The sequence below is a fragment of the Panthera onca genome, chromosome F2 (genome assembly GCF_046562875.1).
Source record: "Panthera onca isolate mPanOnc1 chromosome F2, mPanOnc1 haplotype 2, whole genome shotgun sequence".
NCBI classification, from domain to species: Eukaryota; Metazoa; Chordata; class Mammalia; order Carnivora; family Felidae; genus Panthera; species Panthera onca.
Window position 1 is genome coordinate 59,309,989 of NC_138356.1, and position 10,410 is coordinate 59,320,398.

Here is a 10,410-nt window from a genome sequence, read left to right on the forward strand (position 1 = left end):
GTAACCGGCTGCAGCAATCACAGACCACACTCATTCTTTGCAATGCACTACTGTTTCACATTTTCCTACCTCCCCTGTGGTTGTTCCTTCTATCTTCCATGCCTTTTACGTCAAGGTCAACTAGAAAACTGCTACCTTGAAGGTTAATCTGAAATCTAATTTTCTAAGTCAAATATTGAAACCATCTAAGTAGTTTGGAATATTACAATAAAATATGGGATTCTAAAGAATTAGAGGCAGAGATATCTGTAGGTGATATGGGAGATTAGCAGATTTTGCTGCAAAAAGCAGATTATGTTTTGGAGACGCTGCTGCCCAGCCATGGTCAACCCCATGGTGTTTTTCCACAACGCGGTGGATGGCAAGCCCTTGGGCTACCATCGAGCTGTTTGCAGACAAAGTTCCAAAGACAACAGAAAACTTTCGTGCTCTAAGTACTAGGGAGAAAGGATTTGGCTATCAAGGTTCCTGCTTTCACAGGATTATTCTGGGGTTTATGCACTAGAGTGACGACTTCACTTGCCATAATGGCACTGGCGCCAAATCCATCTATGGGAAGAATTTTTGATGAGAATTTCATCCTGAAGCATATGGCTCCTGGCATCTTGTCCATGGCAAATGGTGGACCCACCACAAACAGCTCCCAGTTTTTCATCTGCACTGCCAAGACTGGCTGGATGGCAAGCATGTGGTCTTTGGCAAGGTGAAAGAGGGCAGGAATATTGTGGAAGCCAAGGAATGCTTTGGATCCAAGAGTGGCAAGAAGATAACCATTGCCGACTGTGGATAAGTCTGAAAAAATTGACTTGTGTTTTATCTCAACTACCAGACCATTCCTTCTGTAGCTCAGGAAAGCACCCCTCCACCCCATTCTTCTGGAAATATCCTATAATCTTTGTACTCTACCTGCAGTTCTATGGGTTCCATATTTTCCTTATTTCCCTCCAAATCTAGCTGGATTGCAGAGCTAAGTTTCTGATGATGCAATAAAAATTGAACAGAAAAAAGCAAATTATGCTGACCTTTATGAAAAAAAGTACATGTCTACATTTCTATATATAGGCTACTAAAGAAAGCATTAGCAGTACTTGGATATAGGTAAAATGGAAACATTTCTTTTCATATACTTTTTTACTTGAATATTTTACTATATTCGTATATTCCTTTTCAATTAATAATGATTTAAAAATATCTTTCACACAGTTGTTTTTATTCCACTCCAGTAAAATTAATCATGACTTGCTTTTATCCTAAATTATTAGTCTCCAAATCCTTTGTGTCTAGTACTCTAATAAGAATTTTAAGGAACTTTATACCACTTGACATATTTTAAGAGGAACATCTAAAATTTCTCATTGAAAATGGAAATAGCTGCACAGACTTCGTGAACTGCTTCTCTCCTTTTGATTACAAGATTCTCTTTCCATCTTTGGCTTTAGATAGTGTGACTATAATGTATCTAGATGTGAATTCCTTTGAATTTTCCTTCTTGGAGTTTTTTAAGCTGCATGCATATGCAGATTAATATTTTTAATCAAATCCAGCAAGTTTGGGCTATTATATCTTCAAATACTCCTCCTGTTACTCTCTCCCCTCCCCTCTTTCTTATTCTTCTCCTTTTTTCTTCTTCCAGAAGTCACTTTAGACATACATTTTTATGCTTGGTAGTGCCCTGCAGGTCTATAAACCTCCATTTTTATATATTTTTTTTTTCTGGTTTTGGATCCTCAAATAAGACCGTCTCAATTGACCTGTGTTCAAGTTTTAATGTGTATTTATTTATTTTTGAGAGAGAGAGAGAGAGTGCACAGGCAGGGAAGAACAGAGAGAGAGAGAGAGAGAGAGAGAGAGAGAGAGACAGAATCTAAAGCAGGCTCCAGGCTCGGAGCTGTCAGCGCAGAGCCACAAACTGTGAGATCATGGTCAGATGCTTAACCTACTGAGCCACCCAGGAGCCCTCAAGTTTTAAATAATGTATCTTGGCAACAGCTCTGGAAATCAGAGGCCTTCCCACTTGCCAGGATTTGTTGTTGCTGCTTTTTGTTGTTGTTACTGCCACTATTTGTTTGCTCATTAGTGACTTTCTGTAATGAAACTAAAAAACTTTTTTTTTTTTTTTTTTTTTTTAGCCATTAGCTTCTTCATTGAGCACCAGATTTTCATCATGAGTCCCCATAGGAAGGTTTCAGATTCAACCAGACTCTGGTCCACAGTCCGAGGAGAGATACAGCATGCCGAAGTATTCACGTGGACAGAAACAGGGACACAGTCTTCAAGAGCAGCAGTAGCTGACTATGGGAACCCTGATCTTCCTTGAAGGAGTAAAGGTAGGAGTGTCGTTCCAGCCCCCAGAGTCAGGAAGGCTCCATCCACAGGGTGAGGGCTTGGAGAGGTGGCCGTGACGTCTTCAGGGACGCTGCCCTGCTGCAGCAGCCAAAGATGGCATCCCATAGGCTTTGTAGAGCAAATCAAGAAGCTTCCTCTTCTCATCTTCCGGGAGGAAAATGGACTTTGCCGCATTGATGTTCAGTCTCTTGAACTCCTCTTCAGTAAAGCCCATGTTCTGTTTGCTCATTAGTGACTTTCTTAGTGAACTAATTCTGTAAAGTCTAAATTCCCTGTCATACGTGGCCACTGAATTGCCTGCTTGATTATCTTGGTAATCTAATAATTTTACTGAAATATTCTTTTATTCTTTGAACTGTTTAAATCTCCCAACCTTTGCTGAAGGGCACTGAGCCTGTGTTTGTTTCAACTTTTAACATTCTGGTAGGGAGTCTACAGTTGCCCTAGGCAACTTATACAGAACCTCAAGATCAGCCAGAGGTAAGAGCGTAAGGCCTTTTCAGATCTTTCCTGAAGATGTCTGCATGTCCTTCTAGGTTTCCAGATTTATATAAGAGCTTTCAAAGCCCTTCAAGGCCATTCAATTCCTCCAGTTTTTCTCTTAGGGTTTCTTTTTCAGGCTTTTGTTAACTCCCATTGATGATGCCACCTCAGGCAGCTGTGAACTTAAAACAGTTGTTGCTGATTATTTTTTATAAATGCTCTGTAGGTAGAGCTGTTCATAAAGAGTAAGCTCTCAGATTGAATAGAAACAAACCCTGAAAACTGAACTTTTCTGGGGAATTTTCAGATAAGCCAAATAATGCCAATTTTCTAGCATGATGCTTTTGGTGAACCTCAGATTTGTCTGTCCTGCCTCCCCCAGTGGCTACCAGGCTCCCGGTTTTCCTAGTTTCTGTAGTTGCAAGAATGTTGGCTTCCAAAACTACCACAGAGATGTGGTGGGAGAGGAAATGATCAGGGCAAGGTAAAAGACAAGACTGGCTCTTACAGAGATTCCACTTTTTCTTTTTTTAAATAAATAATCATTGGATTTCTTAAGGCTTTCAGTTCATTTTAAGATTTCAGAAACAGTTGAATTTGCCCTTATGTGCAAGTGTTATATTTTTATAGGGGGCAGATATTGAGAGATCCTTATTCCACCACTCTAGAAGCTGCATCTCTAAATACTTTATAATTCAATTGAATGTGTGCTTCATTGGAAATGGTATATAATGATTTCTAGCAATGTGGCTGATGTAGTACTTGTCCCTTAGACTGACTTTCTTGCTCATATTTATGCTGTTTGTGCCTCTTCCTCAACTATGTTCATGATTTCTTTGAAGGAATGGGCCATGCCTTATTTATTTTTTAATGCCACAAAACAGAGCATAGTAACTGTCCTGCAGGTGTTGAGTGAATGACTAAACAAATAGATGAAAATTTCACATTCCCTTTATTTTTGTCATACTGTATTTATAAACCCCGCTAAAAGTCCTCTCCAACATCATGTTGCATAATCTCTATTCAAGTTACACTGGTTTTCTTTTGTCTTCTTAAATGTATCTCTCCTCTCAAGATCTCCACAGATATTCTTCTTTTCTCCTTAAATATTTTGCCTTGATTAAATTCTATTCATAATTCAAAGTATAATTCAATTCCACTTCTTTGGAAACACTTATATCTCTATATCTATATAGATATATCTCTACATCTATCTATATCTCTCTATATATCTACCATCTAATGTGCTAATTTAAAAGTTTAATATTCAGTTCATATCTTATATCCTTCAGTTATATGGATAATAGCTATATACTATTGATTCTTGTTTAGCATTTAATGTACATTAACATTTTATAAATAGTAATGTCTCATTACAATTTCTAGTAGGTTGTCGTTTATCCATTAATTTGTACCACTGAGAAAAGAGAATTTATGTGTCAAGGTTATAAGACGCTAAAAGATGGCATTTAATTATCCTATATTTGAATATGGAAGTTGAGAAAGAGCATGATATGGGACTAATGGACCAGCAAAAATGCAAAGTACCATTCAGCACTAAAGTAATTGGGCAGAACAGTGGAAAAGACTACGATAAAAAATTATTTCATTATTTTTAAAATTAAAGGGCAAGATAAGGTGGTCACTATCATAGGGTTATTAAGGTAAAACAAGCTGATCAGCACATTTCAAATGTAAAGTTATCAGCTAATCATCCAATGATTACCAATTTCTGAAGAGTACAAAAGAAAGCAATTTATTCTCACTTTATCAATCAAATCATGCAATCAAATGTTTTACTGAAGGAAAAACCTTCTTAATTTATTTTTATCTTTCCTTCATATAATTTAACCATCATGCATTGGTAGGCAAACTATAAGAAGATGGTAATTTTTATTTCATCTGCATAAGCATCAGGAAAAAAATGACTTTCTTATCAAAATAATGTTAAATGTCAAAGTCTTTCAAGCTTGACTACTAACATAGTGGTTGTTAATGTGAACCACAGACCCAATTATATCCTCAAATCTCTCTTACAAAAAAATTTTACTAGTAGAACTGTTACAAGCATGTTAGATCATAAACACCTAACAAAAAGTCAGCCTGAAGAGTGGTCTAGAAAGGAGAGGGAAAACATAACAGAGAGAAAATAGTTTTTAAAAAAATCACAAAAACAAAGCTAAAAACATGCTTAAAAAGAAATATCTGAAGTAGCGAGTAAAGAAAAAAAAATCTCACATAAGGGAAAGGTCAGATGATTATACTTGGGGACCCATATGTCTTCAGTTTGCCTAAGACAAGGAAAGAAAAAAAGAGAGAATATTTAATGAACACTGATGAGCATGTAAGTGAAATACTTGTGCATAAAATTGATAAATACCAGATAGATGAATAGACAATGGATGGATAATAGATGCACAGATAGATAATTGGAATTTTGCTTCTGGACATGATTAGGTATCAGGGAGTAGTGATCCCCTGTAGCAAAAAAAAAAAAAAAAAAAAAAAAAAAAAGAAGCAACTAAAGGGGCACATCTAGGTGGTTTAGCCTGTTAAACTTCTGACTCTTGATTTTGGCTCTGGTCATGATCTCACAGTTCATGAGATCAAGCCCTGCATCAGGCTCTGTGCTGACAGTAAGAGGATGCTTGGGATTCTCTCTCTCCTGCTCTCTGCCATTCTCTCTCTCTCTCTCTCTCTTTCTCTCTCAAAATAAAAATAAATAAATAAAAACTTAAAAAATAATAAAATAAAATATTTTTTAAAAGGAAGCAAAGAGGAACCATTCACTTGCTCTAGCTTTCTCTCTGGATTCAATTTCTAGGATGTGTAAGCAGGAAGGGGAAAACCAAACAAGGCATAATAGTTTTAATGAATCAAATAACTGAGGCAGATGGGAATTGCATGGCGGGGTATTGAGAAGAAGGAGTATGCAATAAAAGAAGTCTCAGGAGTCCTTTCAAGTCTTTGCTGAAGACACGTAAGTATATGCATAGGGTGAACTCCACCAGTCTTAGCAGGAGTGATCAGAGAACTAGGAACTAAATGATTTCCAGAGCAATCATAGTTCTGGAAACTGAATTTCAGTCAGTCAGAGACCACAGTTTTCAAAGATCATGTGGGGCACTCATAGAGACCATAAAAAGGTCTTATGTTAGTGTACACATAATATCATATGGCTTAAAAACCAGCCTCCAATGGATAAAATTAAACCAAAGTAACTTAACTACCTGCCAAAACCAGCTCCGGTTCTCTTTCAAGAAAGATAACAAAATCTAGACACACAAAAAAACAAAATTCAAAATATCCAAGATCAAAGAAGAAAGAATGTGTAATGAACACCCAGGAGAAAAATTAGTCACACACACACAAACCCCAGAAATAACAGCTAGAGATTAAAATAGCTCTTATAACAATGTGCCACTATTTAAGGAAAAATATGGACATAATATGCAGAGAAATGGAAATATAAAATGAACCCTAAAATAACGTCTAGAGATGAAAAATACAGTATCTAAAAGGTAAAACTGACTACATGAGATTATAGGAGTTCAGTCACTGTAGGATAATAATCAATGAGCACATTGGTAGAAACTAACTGAAAAGAAAGAAATGCACTGAACAAAAATTGAATCACAATGACTGATAAACAGTATCTAGTGGTCCAACATACATGTATCTAGGCCAGAAAGCAGTAAGTGATGAGGGAATGAGGACAAAAACATTTCTGGAAGAAAAAAAAAAAGTAGCTAATCCACTATGGAAAATAATATGCAGTTTCCTTAAAAAAAATAAAAACAGAACTGCATTATGATTACGTTTTCCACTTATGAGTATATATGCAAAGGAAATGGAAGTAGGATCTGGAAGAGATATCTGCACTCCATGTTAATTTCAGCATTACTGACAAGAGCCAAGATAGGGAAACAACCTAAATGTCCATCAACAGATGAATGAGGTAAAGAAAACATTGTATATACATACAATATTTGTATGCCATGTGTGACAATGTGGATGAATGTGGAGCACATTATGCAAAGTGAAATAAGCTGGATGCAAAAAGACAAATACTGCATGATCTCGGAGTATGATGATGGTTACTGTGGGCTGGGAGGAGGGGGAAATGAAGATATGTGGGTCAATGGAAACATAATTTCAGTTATGCAAGATGAATAAGTTCCCGAGACCTAATATGCAACACTGTGACCATAGTTAACACTACTTAATGGTAGATCTAAAATCTGCTAAGAGGGTGGATCTTAAGTGTTCCCATCACATACAGAAAAAGTAAAGCAAAGAGAAGGGAAGGGAGAGGAAGGGGAGGGAAAGGAAGATGGTAACTATCTGAGGTGAGAGATATGTTAATTAGCTTGATTGTGGTAACTATTTCGCAAAGTAAATCTACATCAGATCACCAAATTTCCAACTTAAATATGTACAATTTTTAAGACTTTATTTTTTTTAGCAGTTTTAAGTTCACAGCAAAATTGAGGGGAAGGTACCGAGAGTTCTCATATACTCCCTACACCCACACATGCATAGTCTCCATTATCAAGATTTCTCACTGGAGTGGTGGGTACATTTTTTAAAATTGAGGAACCTACACTGACATATAATCATCCAAAGACCATACTTTGCAATACAGTTCACTCTTGCTATTGTACACTCATGGGCTTGGACATGCCTTGTAACTATCATACACAGTGTTTTCAGTGCCCCTAAGATCCTCTGTGTTCTGCCTATTCATCCCTTATCCTTGTCCCAATCCCTAGCAACCAATGGTCTTTTTTTTTTTTTTTTTTAGTATAGTTGACACACAATGTTACATCCTTTTCATGTGTACAACATAGTGATTAGACAAATCATTATACATTATGCTCTATTCACCACAAGTGTAGGTATGTTCTATCTTGACACATCATTATTACAATATCATTGACTATATTTCATAGGCTGTGACTTTTATTCCCATGACTTATTCATTCCATAACTGGAAGCCTGTATCTCCCACTCCCTTTTACCCATGTTGCCCAACCACTAATCTTTTTACTTTCTCCATAGTTTTACCTCTTCCAGAAGGGCATATAGTTGGAATTATACAACATACAGTATTTTAGTCTTTTCACAGTGGCTTCTTTCACTTAGTAATATGTATTTAAGGTTCCTCTAAGTCTTTTCATGGATGGATAGCCTATTTCTTTTTATTGTAGACCAACATTCCATTATCTGAATGTAGCAGTTGATTTATACATTCACCTACTGAAAAAATTCTCAGTTGTTTCCAAGTTCCGGCAATTACAAATGAAGCTGCTATAGATATCCGTGTGCCGGCTTGTGTGTGGTCATAATTTCAGCTCTTTCGAGTAAATGCTAAGGAGTTTGATTGATATGGTAAGGAAATGTTGAATTTTGTAAGAAATCACCAACCTGTCTTTCACAATGGCTATACATTTTGCATTTCCATCAGCAACGAATGCAAGTTCCCCTTACTCCACACTTTCATCAACATTTGATATTATTAGGGCTCCAGTTGTGGGCCATTCCAATAGGCGGGTAGTGATATATCATTGTTATTTTTTTTAACGTTTATTTATTTTTGAGACAGAGAGAGACAGAGTGTGAGCAAGGGAGGGGCAGAGAGAAAGAGAGGGAGACACAGAATCTGAAGTAGGCTCCAGGCTCTGAGCTGTCAGCACAGAGCCCGACGCGGGGCTTGAACCCACAAACAGAGATCATGATCTGAGGCGAAGTCAGACGCTTAACCCACTGAGCCACCCGGGTGCTCCTCTCATAGTTATTTTACTTTGCATTTCCCTGATGACATATGATGTGAAACATATGCATATTTACCATTTGTTTTTCTTCTTTGGTAAAGTTTCAGTTAAGGTCTCTGGCCTGTTTTTAATTTGTGTTGTATGTTTTCTTACTGTTGAGTTTTAAGTGTTATTTGTATATTTTGGATAACAGTCTTTTATCAGAGTTGCTCTTTGCAAATCTAATCTCCCATCAGTGGCTTGTCTTCTCATTCTCTTGACATTGTCTTTCACAGAGCAGAAGTTCCTAATTTTAATGATTTCCATCTTATCAATTCTTTCCTAAATGGACACTGCCTTTGGTGTTATATCTAAAAAGTTATCACCATATCCAAGGTCATCTAGATTTCCTTCTCTGAAATCTACAAGTTTTATGGTTTTGTGTTTTATGTTTAGGTCTGTGATCCCTTCTGTGTTAACTTTTGTTAAAGATGTAAGGTCTGTGTCTAGATTTTCTTTTTGCAAGTAGATGTCTAGTTGTTCCAGCACTATTTGTTAAAAAGATAATCTTTGCTCCATTTTGTATTCCCTTTGCTCCTTTGTCAAATATCAATTTACTACATGTATTTGGGTGCATTTCTAAACTCTCTGTTCTTCCAACAATACCATATTCTTTGAGTACTGTGCCTTTACACTTTTTAATTGAATCTAATTGTAACTCTTCCTGATTATTTTTGTCCATTTCCATTATAATCTTAAATTGCTGATTCCGTTTGCATAATTTCTTCAAATGCCTGTTTAAAGATGTTTAATTCACTGTTAAGCATTGTGTGACACTCAGTTTTCTTTTGATCCTTAACTGCTTTCTTTGTGGGGTGGTTTCATCATCTGAAATGTTTTGATTTGAAATTTTTTATAGAATTGTATGATTTAAGTTGATTGGTTTTTTCTCTTTGTAGAAGGCTGTTGACACTGGTTCTAGTTCAAGTACCCATTTCTTCTGTCAGTCCAGTGAAGTATGATAATTTTGTTGATTGGTGGAATGGTGAGGGGTATTTGTTTCTTTCATTCCTGTAAGAATTTTAATTTTCCCCTCTTCTTTCTTCTTTACTTCACTGTCACTTAAATATGGGGTACTTGCACCTCCCTATGTGTCTGATCTTCCCCATGACAGTGCTTCTCTGGGGTTCCCACCTGTATCCTGTACACCTGCAACCTCCTACTTTCTAGTGAGCGTTGTGAAGTATTGATTCCCAGACTTGCAGTCTGTTGGACCAAATGTTGGGCTGGGCTTTCTAGTGGTGATTTTGCCTATGTTTCATCTATGTTCTCCACCTTCTTCTTCTCTTTTCTCATATTCTGTTAAGTCCCCTCTCCCCTGACATGCGGGCATCTTGGGAAGAGTTCCGTTGGAATTTGGTGGTTGTAATAATCTCTGCCTCCAGGGATTTTTACAAAAGGTAGGCCATGTGTGTTTATCTCCTGGGATGTGCTCATTCTTTCTTCTTCTCCTCTCTCCATCTCTGCCTCTATCTCTTTATATCTTTCTCTCAGAAGATATAATGGCTGCCTCCATTATCCTCCAGATTCAGAAACTGTAGAAATGCGTTATTAAAAAATCCAACTTTAGTATAAAGCTTACGATTTTATTTCTAACATTTATTATTAACTTAAAAATAATTGAATAAGGCAGTATATACTTTAAACATTTATAATTACATATTTTTCAAATTTCCCCATAATTTACTTTACTAAATTGTCACAGGATTATATTTTACTAATAAGAGAACTGTAACTAGTCAGGGACTTGACTAAAGCCCAAGAATAG

General features: G+C 36.6%; 1 pseudogene; it reads left to right on the forward strand.

Moving 5' to 3' along the window:
* Positions 1–321: 321 nt before the first annotated feature.
* Positions 322–790, forward strand: LOC132664824 (peptidyl-prolyl cis-trans isomerase A pseudogene; annotated as a pseudogene).
* Positions 791–10,410: the final 9,620 nt, after the last annotated feature.